At 39.6% G+C, this 16666-nt stretch overlaps 1 long non-coding RNA gene across 1 annotated transcript; it reads left to right on the top strand.

Moving 5' to 3' along the window:
* Window positions 1–7: 7 nt before the first annotated feature.
* LOC107159480 lies at window positions 8–6463 on the top strand. The gene is made up of 2 exons (XR_001505759.2): window positions 8–708; window positions 3755–6463. It is a non-coding gene; the product is annotated as an uncharacterized LOC107159480 (long non-coding RNA).
* Window positions 6464–16666: the final 10203 nt, after the last annotated feature.

Here is a 16666-nt window from a genome sequence, read left to right as displayed (position 1 = left end):
GATTTTTTTTTTTTTTTTTTTTGTGGTACCGGAGATTGTACCCAGTTTAGTGGTAGAGAGGTGTTCTACCACTAAACTTTACAGCCCAGCCCTTTTTATTTTTATTTTGAGACAAGGTCATACTAAGTTGCCCAGGATGGCCTCAAATTTGCGATCCTCTTGCCTCAATGTCCTAGATCAGTGTGAATACAGGCATGTACTATCATAACAGACCAGAAAACCATTAAGCCATATGATTCCTGTTAACTGCAGATAATAGAAACCACAGAAAGACAATCACAGACAAGGGGGACTACTGTATTGCTTCACCATGCTTCCCATAACCTCAGGAAATGGAGGAGATAACAGAAGACTAGAGTGGAAACCAAGGCTTAGTGCCTATAGTCAGCTTTCCTGAGGTAGCCAACTTACCAAGAGAAAAGTTTTAATTTGTCTCAAGGTCTTGGGAGGTTTCATTCCATGGTTGATCTGTCCTGTTTTTTTTTTTTTTTGTTTTTTGGTTTTTGTTTACCTTTGTTTTGTCCTGTGGAGTCACAATACCGTGGAGTAAATGGCAGAGCAAAACCATTCATCTCAAGGCCAAGAAGCAAAAGAAAGAGATAGAAACCAGGGTCCCACCAACCCCTTTCAAGAGCACACCTTTGATGACCCACAAACCTCCCACTAGGCCCTATCTTAAAGCTACCACCACCTTCCAAGAGCACCAAGGTAAGGATCACAGCTCTAAAATATGGGCCTTTGATTCAACACAGAAACCAAAGCAGTACTTTATAGACTACTTTGACAAAGATATACTTGACAAATTAAAAGATACACATATAGCCTACTATACTCTGGATCTGCAATGTTCCCCCAAAGCCCAAGTGTTAAAGGCTTGGTCCCCAGGTTGACATACTGGGAGGTAAAAAACTTAAGAGGTAGGGACTAGTGGGAAGTCTTTAGGTCCCTGGGGAATCCCCTTTAAGAGGGACTGTGGGGGGCTGGGATTGTGGCTCATGGGAGAGCACTTGCCTAGCATGTGTGAGGCACTGGGTTCAATCTAAGCGCTGCATATAAATAAATAAAATAAAGGTCCCTTGACAACTAAAAAATATTTTTAAAAAGGCGGGGGAGGGTTTGTGGGATCCAGCACTCTCCCTCTCTTTCTTGCTTTTTGGTCATTAGGTAAGTAGTTTCCCTCTGCCATGTACTTCCACCATGATTTGCCACTACAGGTTCAAAGCAATAAGGCCAACCAAACATGAACACGGACCTCCAAAACTTTAAACCAAAGTAAAACTTTTCTAAGTTTAATATCTCAGGTATTTTGTTATAGTCACAGAAAGCTGACTAATACATAGCCTGTTCTGTGCCAGGATGACCAAGAACTCACTCAACCCAAAGTTCTGTTCATTTGAATCCAAAGACTGCTGGAACAAGATGCTCACATGCAAATGGAAAAGATTACCAGGAATGGCACATTCCTGGGGCACACACTGCAACAAAAATGATTTTGCAATAGGCGCCCAGCTTATTTTTACTTCATGAGGCTACCCACAAATTCAGGTCTTTCTAGTTTATCTCCTTTGTGTTAGTATTTATTAAAGTGATATCAGCATTTCTTCCTGAAGCTTGCCTCATTTTGTATACACCTAGGCTAGTATTTTCATTTCATGTTCTCCAGATATCTGGATTCATCAGAAGTCATATATTTCTCTGAGAATCATCAGGTCATTTTCCCTACCCACCATTCTGAGTAGAGGCAGGTTAAGAACTCCCTGTGTCCGCACCCCTATACCAAGTCCTTTTCTCCTTGTAAGCAATTGGTGCATTTTTCAGTTGACATGTCCCAGATTGTTCTAAAAAGAGTAGCAGCCAAAGAAACTATAAAAACAGATGATTCAAAGACTACTCGCATACTGCCGCCAGCCAGTTCATAATTACAAACGCTGGGGTAGGTGGAACATCTGTATACTGAGTCACTCCACTTTTCTGGAAGAGAGAATGTCATTAGTCCTCTTGTTGCATAAACCTTTGCAATCTATTTGCTGGCTTCAGGACCAGTTCACAGAGTACTCTATCTTGAGACTACAACTGATCCCTTCCCCATTCTCACACAAATTAAACGTATATTGCAGTCATCTTAATGATCAATTGCTTACAGCCTAGACAGCTTTCAGGCTATATTTTGAATAATGACTCTTTCAAAGGCAGGGTGTGTGTGTGTGTGTGTGTGTGTGTGTGTGCGTGTGCATGCGCGCGCGCGTGCGTGCGTGTGTGTGTGTGTGTGTGTGTGTGTATTTTGAAGGGAGAAGAAAGCAAGTAGCCTTAAAGTCTTGTAATTCTGACCCTGGTTCTCTAATGCCTGGAATACTATTAATATAGGGACATTGCCTTTTGCGGGAACAGATACTAGGAAAAAGTGAAAAGTAAGCAGAAAGTCTGTAATCTCAGCAACCCAAGGGCTTGAGGCTGGAGGATTGCAAATTCAAGGCGAGCCTTGGAAACTTAGCAAGAACATGTGTCAAAATAAAAAGTACTGAGGATATAGCTCAGTGGTAAAGCACCCTTGGGTTCAACCTCCAGGACCAAATAACAACAAGAGCCAGGTGTGATGATGCATGTCTGTAATCCCAGCAACCAAGCAGGCTGAAGCAGAAGCCTCACAAATTCCAGGTCAGTGTGGGAAACTTAACAAGACCATGACTCAAAATAAAAAATTTTTAAAAGGGCTGGGGATGTAGCTCAACAGTAGAAGGCCCCTGGATTTAATCCCTAGTACCATAAAATAAAATCTAAAAATAAAACAAAAATAAAAGGAATGCATGGTATTGTGCATACTCGGAGGATAAAGCAGGAGGATCACTTGAGCCCAGGAGTTCAAAGCTAGCCTGGGGAATACAGCAAGAATCCACTTCAAAAGAACATGACAAAATAGAAACAAAAAATGCAAAATATACAAAATTTTAATTTCTAAATTTTAGAAATTTAAATCCAAATCTTTAAAAATTAATCTCATTAAATTTTTAATTTAAAATGATCAATAAAAGCATAAAAATCATAAAGCTGAGTGGTGATGAATGCCTATATGTAATCCCATCTACTCAGAAGGCCGAGGGAGAAGGATGTCAAGCTCAAGGCCAGCAACTTAGGAAGACCCTGTCTCACAAAGGGCTAGGGTAGCTCTGTGGTAGAGCCTTGTCTAGCATGCATGAGATTCTGTATTCAAATCAAAGTACTGCAAAAATAAATAAATAAAGCCTTATAAAAATATTCACCCATGTTATGGTTTGGATACAAGGTGTTCCCCCAAAGCTCCAGTATTAATGCAGGTATGTTTGGAGGTAAAATGTTTGGATTGATTGTGAGCTATTACCTAATCAGTTTGTGTAGAATAAATGGGTGGTAACAGTAGGCAGGTTGGGCATGGCTGGAGGAGGTGGGTCACTGGGGATGTACCTTGGAAGGGTACATTTTCTCTGCAGCCCGGTCTCTCTGCTTCCTGATGCTACCATGAACTGAGCAGCTTTCCTCTACTGAGCCCTTCTCCTATAATGTGCTGTCTCATCTTGAGCCCAAAGGAAAAGAGTCAGCCATCTATAGACTTGAGACCTCTGAAACCACGAGGCCAAATAAACTTCCTCCTCTAAGCTGTTCTTGTCAGGTATTTGACCAACACACCCCAAGATAAGTTTCTCAGTAAGAAGAATTAAACTATTCATGATAAATCAAGAACAGAAGATTTTGACTTTATATTTCTATCTTTTCCTTACAGACAGGGAAGCTGAGGCCCAGGAGGGAAGACAACTTGCCCAAGATCAAAGCAGAAACACTACTGGAACTATGGTTTGAGCCTACTGAGTCTTAGTTTCCGAGAATAGTCTCAGAAAAAGAGAATTCAGAAAGAAACAGTGGCTCTTTGGAGTATAAGACCTCCATCAGGGGACAAGAGCTTAGCCTGTGGTCTAGTAAAAAGAGTATAAACTTTGAAGTCATAAAGATCTTGGTCAGTCGGGTGTGGGGATACAGGCCTGTATTCCCAGCAAGTAGGGAGGCTGAGGCAGGGGGAGACCAGACTTAGCAATTTAGTGAGACCCTGTCTCAAAATAAGAAATCAAAAGGGCTGGGGATGTAGCTCAGTTGTAAATAGCCCTTAGGTTCAATTCTCAGTACCTCCCCCCCCCCAAATGAAACAAACCTCCTCAAGTCTTAAAGAGGACCCGTGAAGCCATAGTACCACTGCCTATAATTTAATTTCAACGAGCCTCCACTTTCTAATTTAACTCATAAATTGTAGATTGCAAAAAGATAACCAGTCACATATACTTAGTGCTCCGCCCAGTGTTACTACATATAGAAGTTTCCTTCCTCCCTCTCCTGTCTTTGCATAATCAACATGGTAACAGGTCTATTTAACACCAGCTTGATCTCCTTTTTAAGGAGATAGATTTTTTTCCTCTGAAGAATGCAGCCCTGATTTCTTTCCATCATAGCCCAATGTCAAGTGCTAAAGGAGGGATTCCATCTATGCTAGAATTATTAGTCAGGTGCAAGGCAGCAGCTTGCTGGCTTCTTCTGGGGGTTAGGTCTATAAAGATGAAGACAGCCACACAATGTGCCTGTTTATGTCCTTATTGGTGACAGTGACTTATACCACATGGCTGACTATACCTAGATGAGGGCTGGGAGATCACAATCTCCAGTTTAACAGGGATTAATTTAGTATCAATTCTATACAATGAAAGGAGGTACACTGCCATCTCAATCTTACACACACATGACATAACATCTTTCATTACAAACAATTAATTCATTGAGAGTTTATATTATTTTCTAAAATAGAGTCTTAAAATACTGGTGCTTTCTTAAGTTATTGTAAAATTTGTGCACTGTCAATGTAATCTGGTGGCCTCTTTATCCTAATTTCAAAGTCTATCAGATTTCAAAACTGGTCCAAGTTTTCTTTTCGTTCCTTTGTTTTAAATTTTCCTGGCCTCGTCTGATCCTTGAAATCTAGCTTCCTCGGTTTCAACCCACATTGACTGGCTGAAGCTCAGACTTTTAGGAATTAGAGGTACTTCACTAGAGCAAGCAGATAATGGTGAGGGAGGAAAGGAGAGAAAGGGAAGGTATGGGAAATGAGATTAATGACATTATCTTATGTGCATGTACAAAGATGCATGATGAGTCCTGCTATCATTCACTGACAAAATGTTTTAAAAATTAAAAAAAAAAATAACACACTGGTAACACTAAAATAAATCTTACAAAAAAGAATTAAAGATACCTTTTCCATTCTTTAAAAAAAAAAAAAAAGATGAAGATAGCCTAGGGATGAGTCTGAAAGCCCCAGGATGACCCCCAGTAAGCCAGCAATGAGAGGACTAGAAGCTATGTAGGTAGCCCTGAGGCCCAGGGATATACTCAGCTTCGTGACCCAGTGAATGCAGAGATCTCTAGGGAAAGTTCTGGAAGCAGGGCGTGGATAGCCAGAGAGAAGTGGAGGCCTACATTTGATGACTATAGAGATGAGAGAACCATTCTCCATAGTGAAAGTTTGAGGCACACAGCTATGTTATCTACAAAAATGTTGGGAGTTGGGTATTCAGAAAAAGGAAGGCTGAGACTTGGAAGTGGAAGTGAAGGGAAAGGCAGGGTGGTCTCCAAGGCAACAGGAAAGGAAACAGAACATTCTACCATATTTGAGAGTAAGAATAGTCAAAGGAAAAGCTTAGAGTATGTGACCCTGGCTTGGAACTAGGGGACGTTAACCACTAACAGAAACAGAATGGTTTCAGCATTATAAAAAATAATAGCAGGGCATAGCAAGCAGAACAGGCCCAAAACTGGCAAATTTAAAGCACACTTGAGATTCATGTGTCCTTGAAAGGAATCCAGGCATTCCTGGGTTCTTCGTGGTGCCAAGGGAAAACATATGGCAAAGTAACCAGGAGACAGCCACAATTGGAGCAAAGTAGTGGACCACCCATACTGAAAATCACCTGTGATTAAAGTGAAAGGTGGGTCCCTGTCAGCAGGAACAAAGCACAGGAGATGGACTCACCATTAGATATCATCAATAAGGCAATGAAGAGAGACTGGTATTAAAAGACAAAACCACAACAATTTAGATTAATAATCTTAAATGACTTTATTTTTTATTCTAAAATCAGGCAAGTCTTCACTCCACAGAAGAGAAAAAGGGTTCCAATGGGCAAAGCAGAAAAGGTCGGTTTTATAAACAGAGAATAAAGAAAGCAAAAACAAAAGAACAAAAAGCAGATTCATCATTTCAAAACAGTTCTTAGTAAGATGGGAATAGACAATAGAAAAATTAACTGATGGATAAATTTCAGATCACTTTAGGATAACTTCTTTGTGTAAGGATTAAGGTAGAGGAAACTTTCACTACTTTGTCAAGTGAAAGTACCCTATTTGGGAAATTTGGCTGCTACCTCTCTCATCCTAATTTCTCAGAAGATAAGGAAAAAAATTAGCTTATTTTCAGTTTTGTGACATGAAACTTTAGTGTGTGACTCCATTTAGGTTTCTAACCTGGGCTATTACAGGTTCTCATTTCAAAGCAATGTAATGTTTATTTGACATTGGAAACATCAGAGAAGCAAGTAGAACAGAAACCTACCTGGGCAACTTATCAAGATCCTGGCTCAAAATAAAATTTTAAAAAGAGGTAAGGAGTCTACTAGATCAGTGGTAGACTGCTTATCTAGCATGATAGAGACCCCAGGTTCAATCCCCAGTACCACCAATTAAGTTTAAAAAAAAAAAAAAAGAGGCTGGGCATGGTGGTGCATGCCTGTAATCCCAGCAGTTTAGGAGGTTGACACAGGAAGATCACAAGTTCCAGGAAAGCCTCATCAACTTAGTGAGGCCCTAGGCAATTTAGCAAGACCCTGTCTCAAAATTAAAAAGGGCTGGGGATGTAACTCGCATCCCTGGTACCAAAATCAATGAAATATAAAATAAATAAGTTAGAGAATCACACAAACAGCCCTGTGGATGTATGTACAAGGACTCTTTCCAAGCATAAGTCCAGATCATCACATCCCCAATGGTATCCATGGAAAGTGAAATAGGAAATCTGAATGAGAGGACATATATCCAAAAGAAGTGGAACTATAAGACATAATTCAAATTTGAAAAAACTAAGATACATTAAATGGGGAGTAGGATTCTCAGAGCAAGATTAGATCAATTTTCAGTTGGGGGGGGGTCTGAGTAAGATCTTTCTTTTCTTTCCTTTTTTTTTTCCCTCCAAGTGCTGGGGATGGAACCTCAGGCCCACTGTAGGCAAGCCCTCTACCACTGAGCTACATTCTCCACCTCTCTGGAAATACTTTTGAGTGTCACAGACAGAGGAAATCACAGTTAGAGATCCAGAACATTCTATCATTCAGAGAACAGTACCATACACAAAGAATTACCCAACTCAAAAATACAATAGTTTTGAGGTGGAGAAACTTGGTCTAAGGGTAATGATTCCCCCTTACCTGAAACTGCTATTAGACTGACCTATTTAAGTATATTAAGATGTCAAATGAAGTTTGCAAAAGATTACTGGAAAGTTCTTCCTGATCTCTGGAGGCCACCTTCTCTTTCTCTCTTTTTTTTTTTTTTTCTTTTTGGTATCAGGGATTGAACCCAGGGCCGCTCAACCACTAAGCCCCATCCCCAGCCCTTTTTTTTTATACATTTTATTTCGAGACAGGGTGTCACTAAGTTGTTTAGGGCCTTGCTGAGTTTCTGAGGCTGGCATTGAACTCATGATCTTCCTGCCTTAGCCTCCCAAGCTGCTAGGATTGGTATGTGTCACTGCACCCAGCTTACCTTCTTTCTTGTTGGTAGAAGTGAAGTTAATAAATGCTACTGACAACTGTGCCTTTCTGAAGATGTTCACACACAGAGAGGAAAGCACAGCCACTAGATGAAGCTGGCACAGAAGACTGTCTGGACACTATATTGTGAATCAATAAATGTCCTCATTGTTTAAACCAGTTTAAATTAGGTTTTTCGAACCCAAATCCCTATACTTCTTAAGTGGCTCAAGAAGTATTCTAGCTAGGTGTAATGGTGCACGCCTGTAATACCAGTGACTCCGGAGGCTGAGCAGAAGGATCACAAGTCCAAGGCGAGCCTCAGAAACTTAGCAAGACCCTCAGCAACATGGCAATACCCTGTCTCAAAATTAAAAATAGAAAAGGCTGGGAATGTAGCTCAGTGGTAAAGTGACCCAGGTTCAATTGCCAGTACCAAAAAAGAAAAGAAAAAAGTATTCTTATTTAATTAGATTTTTCACCCCTGGTACTGGAGACTGAATCCAGGGCCTCACGCATGTTAGGCAAGTGCCCTACCTCTGAGTTACATCCCTAGTTCTATTTGAGAAATTAAAAGAAAAAAAATTAAAGGCATTATGATGTTGAAAACTTGGCAAGCTGAGTATGGTAGCATATGCCTATTATGTTAAAAACAGACTAGAGGAGGATAAAGGTGGAAACTGCTGATTTCAGCAATCCAGGCAAGTCATGGTGATGACTAAGAAAGACCATGTTGCAAGCAGAAGGAGTGTCCAGAAGTCACTGAACTCTGACCACATTTATCTTTTATTTCCCCTGGATATATATTTAAAGGAAGAACCATATTACATGCTAACAAAATGCTTGAAAGCATTGAAAGAAAAAAACGTGGCTGATAAAGCTATGAATATAATTCTTGCACTTCGGAAACCACAGCTCCACAGGAAAAGGGGCATTGGTTTTGTTAAAGGTTGGATTGTCAAGATATAATATTAAATCTTCTGGCTTAAGATAGATGACATATTGTAACATAAGAAGCAGTATTAATGTCTTCTGAACATTGGGTAATAGTGTAACAGTGGTCTACTTTATGCTTTGAATATAGCCCTTGCTGCTCTGCCACTGTGACTTTAAAGGGGACATGTTTATTTCTCTTCCTCTCTCCCTTCTCCTCCCTAACCTCAGGAGAAACAGGAATACCTTTCTTCCCCATCCCAAGGAGTTATCTATCCTTGAGCACACACCTACCACTGGAACAAAGTATTCAGACTTAGGGATGGCACCAAAAGAAATGACAACAGGGAAAGCAGCCATTCAGTCAGGGATATCCATCACTGGGGCAGAGCAATCCTTGCTATAACAGTATCCCATCAAACTAAATGCAGGCACTGGGACTGTAGCTCAGTGGCAGAGCGCTTGTGTGAGGCACTGGGTTCAATTCTTAGCATCACATAAAGATAAACAAATAAAATAAAGGCATGCTGTCCATCTAAAACTATAAAAAAAATTTAAAAAACTAAATGCATAAGGAAATTTGTAGGATAAACAACTGCACTCAGAAATAAAAAATAAATAAATAAAAGTAGAAATTAAAGCCAATCCCAAGTTTTGCTGGCAACCTCCGCAAAGGGATCTTCAAGAATGCCCAAAGAAAAGGATGGAAAGGGCCTCTTCTATTGACCATCAATATGCCTAGTGTAAGAAAATGGTGTGAAAGGTGACTTGGGGTACAGTTGACCATTGGGGAACTCAAAGTTGGTGGCATTATAATAAAGATAAGGGAGACAGGTCAGGCTCAAAAATATCCCGTGCTCCAACCCCTTGAATCCAACCTAGAAGAAAAAGATTAAGGTACAGTTTTTCTATATGCCAAATTGTCTGGTCCTCTCCTGGGATAAAAAGTGAGGCATTAAGCAATTCAGTGAGACTGTCTCTAAATACAAAATAGGGCCGGGGATGTGGCTCAGTGGTTGAGTGCCCTTGAGTTCAATTCCTAGTACCACCTCTGCGCCCCCCCCCCCAAAAAAAAAATAAATAAATACAAGAGTAGGTCAACATTCTCCATAACAGATTAGCGAGACAGGAGTAACTACTTTCTAAGGTATTTTTGGTTTAGTTCTGACTCAAGGCAAAAAGAAAAGAAAGAATAGAATTTAAATTAATTGGAGAAGAACTATAAATCAGGGGGCTGGGGCTGTAGCTCAGTGGCAGAGCACTTACCTAGCATGTGTGAGGCACTGGATTACATGCTCAGAACTGCATACAAATAAAATAAATAATGCAATGATATGAAGCAAAGTCTAGAACATTTATCTGCTGTTATTAAGATAATTTTCTTGTGTCTGTCAAGTTTTATTACTTACGGAAATTAAATCTTAAAGGAATTAGGATTTATGCCTGTTTTAAAGTCTTTTAAATGATTACTTCATAACTAGTTAAATAAGCAACTTCTATTTTAGGTTACTACAATATAGTTGACACCCTGAATACATGTTACCAGAGATAAGTATACATCTGAGAATTGTGTTTGCCTGAGCCTGGTCTAAGTGTTATGTAAGTTCAAAAAATGAAAGTTTATGTAGGTTTACTAGCAAGGTAACTAATAAATGTTCTTTTATACTTTGTATCTGACATAGAAGGGCCACAATGCCATTTGAAGACCTGGCTTATATCTATTTGCTTTGACTAAGCCTATTCCTGATTATTAATAGTTTCCTAAATATATGAGACTTAAGGCTATTCTTTGATTTTTGCTAGTATGAAGACTTATGATTATTGTTACCATATACAATGTGGACTCTAAATTTTACTTTTAAGTTAAACTTAGTTAATATAGGGACATCTATGCAATTGTAATGCTAACCATTACTAGCTTCTTTGAATAGTAAATGAGTTTATGTTCTTCAAATATATAAGCCATCTAAATGTAAGCTTAGAAGAGCAATTTACCAGGTTGGTGTTCTCTAAACTAAAATTATCTGTAGCAATAATCACCCTCAGGTTTATATAGAAATAACAAATTTGGTTGGTATTTACTTATGTCAGTTAATGTTTTGTAACTGGATAAAAGTAACCCATTGTCAATAAATTACATATAAAATTTTGTGGTACTCTTTACACTGGGATGGAAATTTAAATGTACTTTTGGAAGATAATAAGGAGAGCCTGATTTGTTCAAAGGTTGACAATGTGGAACATGAAAACATTTTGTCACTTTTTCCACAAAAAGAAAGTTAAGAACTCTCTTAGCCTTTTTTCTTTGATTCATGTTTCAGATGTGATGTTGTATTATGCTAACTGCTATTCAGACAGACTCAGGAAACAATTCATGAGAACTTTGTAAAATGATACTTTTTTAAAAAAGAAAGGCAAAGATCAGATCAGCTTCAGGAATAAACACTTTGTCAAGAGTCCGGCCTCACCTAAGTTAAGGCTTGGCTCTTGTCCTTCTCCATGTTAGGAGAGTTCCAAAGTAAGCTAAAATTAAGCTTAAAGTTGTGTTCAAAAGACTTATTTTGTTGTTGTTGTAAAGATTACTATGATCTCAAAATAAACAAGGGATGTGATACTTAAGTAAAAGTTTGGGCAAACTGTAAAAGTGATTTAGGCTTGTAAAAGAGTTAAGAAAAAAACAAAACTTGTATGTAATTGAGTTGATAGATATATGGATCTTTCTAGAAGCTATAGGATACCAAAGATAGTCTAGTGTTCATTTTGTATTTTCCTTATAAAAGTATATAACTATTGCCTATTAATATTTTACAGAAGTTCTACTTCGAACAGAACAACCGTAATGAATTTAAGACAATAAGTTATCACCTAAAGAACAGACAGATTGCAATGCTGCTTTTCAGTACTAATACCTCAATTAAATGATAGGGTGACTGTAAAAGTATAACCCATATTTTCCACTTTTAATACTGGTGAAACTGGCCTGCTGGATGTTCAAAACCAAAAAGTTGGGAGACCCAAGTCAAGGAAGTAAAAGGGCCAAGGAAAAAGCAGCCAATTATCTGGCCCTTGCTCTCTCAAATCAGCAAGGAGCCAGAGAATGACAGAACCCCTCTAAGGACCCTGCAACTTCAAGGAGTCACCCAGCCTCCTCATCAGGGGGATCAAGGAGATACTAGAGAACAGGAAGCCAGCCAATCAGTGCACATTCTGCAAAGAACAGGGTCATTGAAGAGGGAAATATCCTGATACAGTCAGCAAGACTTTGACCCATCCTAGCAGATAACACAATTGGTACAGGAAGGCTAAAAGAGGAAAGAGACTTCTCATACTATGTCCCCAAGAATGATTGCTAAGGAATCCTGAGATCACTGACTCTAAGAGAAGATAGGAACAAAGTGAATTTTGACCAACTTGGTCTTAAACACCTGGCAGGAGAGTATGACTGAAGTATGACTATATGTGGACATTTAAAAAGAAAGACAGCCAGGCATGGTGCCACATGCCTGTAATCCTAGCAGCTTGGGAGGCTGAGACAGGAGGATCATAATTTCAAAGCTAGCCTCAGCAATTTGGCAAGGCCCTGGGCAACTTAGTGAGACCCTGCCTCAAAATAAAAAATAAAGGGCTGGAGATATGTCTCAATAGTTAAGAGCCTCTGGGTTTAATCCCTGGTTCCTAAATGCATAAATGGAAAGATAATTTTTTTAATGTAACTTAAGATGTACACTTCTGTCAACGCTACCAAAAGTAAGTAAAGCTGGAAGCTATAAAGGAAGGGTTCTTGTGTGGGAATGCCTAATAATAATGATCACGAAAGACTCAAAAGTCACAAGTATATCCTGAGTCAATTTGAGCCTGATCTCATAGACCTACAAATCTTCTTAACCTTCTACATAGATAAACTTGATCTGTTTTTCATTGACATGATTATGAGTTACTTGTTTATGGTTTTCAGAGACTGGCAGAAATACTAATTGCTTTTGTGTTAATTGTTCACCCAAACATAATACTTTGAAGTCTTTATTATTGTCCTAGCATGATCCTTGTCCTATGTAAACTCTGTCCAGTCACTTACCAACTGCCACCATGGACCTCTGGTCTGCCCTGATGCTGAATATATACACTTAACTGTCCCACCTGATAGAGAACAAGAACTTCAGGTCACTTCCCCCAAATTCACACAGAAAGTAGCTCAGAGATGTCACTGCCATAAAAAGGGAATTGTAGAAAGTAACAGTAAGGGCCAGGCAAGGTGGCACAGGCCTATAATCCCAGCATCTCAGGAGGCCAGACAGGAGGATCATGAGTTCAAAGAAGCTAGCATCAGCAATGGCGAGGTGCTAAGCATTTCAGTGAGATCCTATCACTAAATAAAATACAAAATAAGGAAATGTAACAGTGGTTCATTTTATGCTCTGCCACTGCAACTTATTTTTTTTTTTCCCATGATAGGTAAATATTTAATCTTTAAAAAAAAAAAAAAAACTGTTAGCTTATTTTCCTAAGTGGTTGCACCATTTCATGATTGCAACTTATTTTTAAAAGGAACATGTTTCTTCCCCTTTCTCAGTCACTTCTCCTCCCTAATCTCTTCCCAACCCTAATCTTGGGAAGGCAGGGAGGGGCACAGGATGGGACAGGATTATCTTTCTTCCACTTCTGCAGTTATCTGTCCTTGAGCACACACCCACCACTGGAACAAAGTAATTCAGACTTGCCGATGGCACCAAAAAATACAAGAAATGACTCTCTCTCAAATTAACAAATGAATTACACATGGAAAGTAGCCTTTGATTCAGTTCTTTAAAAATCCCTGTTCCCCTAGATGGGCAGAACCACAGCCTCTGGGACAGGAGTCCTGATATTTCTCCTTTGCTTGCAAAGCAATCAAAATGTTTTCCTTTTTCTCAAAACTGTGTCCTTTTTATTGAACTGGCATTGGGGATAATGATCATGCTTTTGGTAACAACAGTATCGCTACCTCCCAACCAGAGAACAATCTCTGTCCCCACATTTCTACTATAAATTGTTGAAAATATTTGTAGAACAAAAAGCTATCATTCTGAGAAACTCAATCCTCCTTTCAATGACATCAAAGAAAATTCCAAACTTTTCAACTAGATTTAAGGATTTCCACTGACCAATTTAAATTACTCTTACAGTATAAAAGGTCACAAGAAAGTAACTCCACTGCCAGTGTTTCAATTAGTATTATATCCTCAAGATGAATCTTAAAGTCAGCTAATTTATAATATGAGAAGTTACACTTTGGACAAAGCATTGAAGAAAATGCAAATATGAACTATTCTAAATCCTTAAAAAGATGTTTGCTATTTTGGTTCCCTAGAGTTCAGAAATCAAGATGGACTTACCTAAACCAATTCTTTCAAATAGGAAGTACTAACCTGACTGGTAATGCTATTTTCCCATAATAAATACAATCATGTATCGCCCACACTCCCTTCCTGCTCTATGCTAAATGCTACTGCCTGCTGGTCAAAAAGATTATTAGTTTTATTCCCATGAATTTTCAAAACCAAAACATTTTTTTTGGGGGGGGGTTGATTTGTTTTGTTTTTTGGTACTAGGGATTAAACTCAGGGGCATTCAATCAATGAGCTGTATCCCCAGCCCTATTTTGTATTTTATTTAGAGACAGGGTCTCATTGAATTGTTTACTGCCTCGATTTTGCTGATGCTGGCTTTGAACTTGTCATCCTCCAGCCTCAGCCTCCTGAGCTGCTGGGATTACAAGTGTGTGCCACCATGCAGTCCCAAAACATCTAAATAAAGAATTACAGCAAAGTTGTAGGAATGTGCCTAAAATCACCATAGTATAGTCACCTAGTTAAGAACAGACATCTCAGGATAATCTGAGTTTGGATTCCAGTTGTGCTATTTACTTCACCATTAAGTGCTAATTTCCCCATCTTTACTTATTATTTATACAGAGGAAAGCAAAAATAATCAGAGACCAGATCTCAATGGAAAGCAAGCTTTCTTTATTAAGCAACAGAATGGCACATTTTTTTCAGAAGAAAAAATGGCAAATGATTATAGGAGGGGTCTAATTTTTTTTTTACAGGATTTGAGTAAGTTTTGATTCATAAAAATGAGATTTGAAAGCCAAGGTGGCATAGGTCTGTAATCCCAGCAGCTTGGGAGGATGAGATAGGAGGATCAGGGGTTCAAAGTCAGCTCAACAATTTAGCTAGACCTTAAGCAACTCAGTTAGATCATGTCTCTAAATAATATACAAAATAGGGCTGAAGATGTGGCTCAGTGATCGAATGCCCCCGAGTTCAATCCCTAGTATCCACCCCCCTCCAAAAAATAAGATTTGAATAATTTGTTGCTGGGAAAGGGTGAATGAATGTCCAGAGCTCAGAGATCATCCCCCAAACAAACTGTCCTCCTTTCTCCTTGAGGGTTATATTTCATATCCTTCACACTCTACCCCAACTATATCCTCTGCCCTTTTTGACAGGTCTTGCTAAATTGTTGAGGCTGGCCTCCAATTTGATCCTCTTGCCTCAGCCTCCAATGTTTCTGGGATTACAGGCATGCCCCACCCCACTCAGCAGTTTCCCCATCTTTAAAGTGGGAATAATGATATTTTCTTAATGCAGTTGTTGTGAGGATGATTAAATGAGTTAATATTTGTAAAGCTCTCAAAGATGTCTGGCAATAACCAATATTTTACTGATTTAGACTCTTGCTTCAACAGAACCTCATGGGTTTAAATTTAAAAGCTCTAGAAAAATGGACAAATAAGCTGTCCTATTTTCCCAGCACTCCCTAATTCTATTAATTTTGATTTTTTTTTCAACACTCAGAACATCCCAGGTAGCAAGGAGGATAATACCAATTTTTTTTTTGGGGGGGGGAAGGCAACCCTTAGTTGTTTGCTAGTTCAAGGTGTACATTCTTCAGTTCAAAAATCTGAATTTGAACTAACCCTGAGGCAGAGGCCTGTGAATCACAGCCGTTCAGGAGGCCAAAGCAGGAGGATCGCTGGCTGGGCCATTTAGCAGAATTGGGTCAAAAAAAAAAAAAAAAAAAATTGCTGGGTATGTAGCTCAACAGTGGTATGCGTCCCTGGGTTCAACCAGTATCAAAAAAAAAAAAAAAATAGTTTGAATTTGACCCACTCTGATCATCCTTTCCCATCACACATACTTTTCAAAACGACTTTTAATAGGTGTATAATTGTACAGAATAGTGGGTTTCACTGTGGAATATTCATACATAGATATAACTTGATCACTTTCACTCTCTAAAAATGACTTTTCTTAAAAGTAAACCATTCCCGGCTATCTTTCTTTTTAAATGTCCACATATGGTCGTGCTTTGGCCATACTCTCCTGCCAGGTGTTTAAGACCAAGTTCGTCAAAATTCACTTTGTTCTTATCTTCTCTTAGGGTCACAACCTTAGGAAAGAGCAGAGCATTCCCCTGGGCCACATTAAACTGTGGGTGAACATTAGATGCTTAAACTGACCTTTCTACCAGGTCGGCAATTAAGACCTCACGGAAACGTTAAGTCACTCTGAATTATCAGGAAAACAGGAATAGAAAGAAGCTGGCTCAATTTCCCCCAGAAGCCACTGAGTAGCATCCAGGGGCAAAGCTGAGTCCCCCAGTGCCGACTCCCCTCAGATCGCAGGAGACTGGGCTCCCCTTACTTCCCCCACCCTACCCCGAGCTTTTAGCGCCCACAATCAAGAGGGGAACCCGGGGAGCCCCGGGCACTGCTCACCGGAGAAGGGCCTGCCCGCGCGCCGGGGTAGAGGGCGAACCACCCGCGGGCACCGAGGGGCGTAACCGGGCTGGCCTTGACAACCCATACCCGGGGGCAGAGCGCTGTGGCGACGGTGGGCGGGGCGGAGGGCGGCCCTCCGGGCGCGGCGCGCGTTTCC

This window comes from Marmota marmota, unplaced genomic scaffold, assembly GCF_001458135.2.
Source record: "Marmota marmota marmota unplaced genomic scaffold, marMar, whole genome shotgun sequence".
Lineage (NCBI taxonomy): Eukaryota > Metazoa > Chordata > Mammalia > Rodentia > Sciuridae > Marmota > Marmota marmota.
The sequence above is the reverse complement of the archived record's forward strand: the minus strand, read 5'-3'. Positions and strand labels throughout refer to the sequence as shown.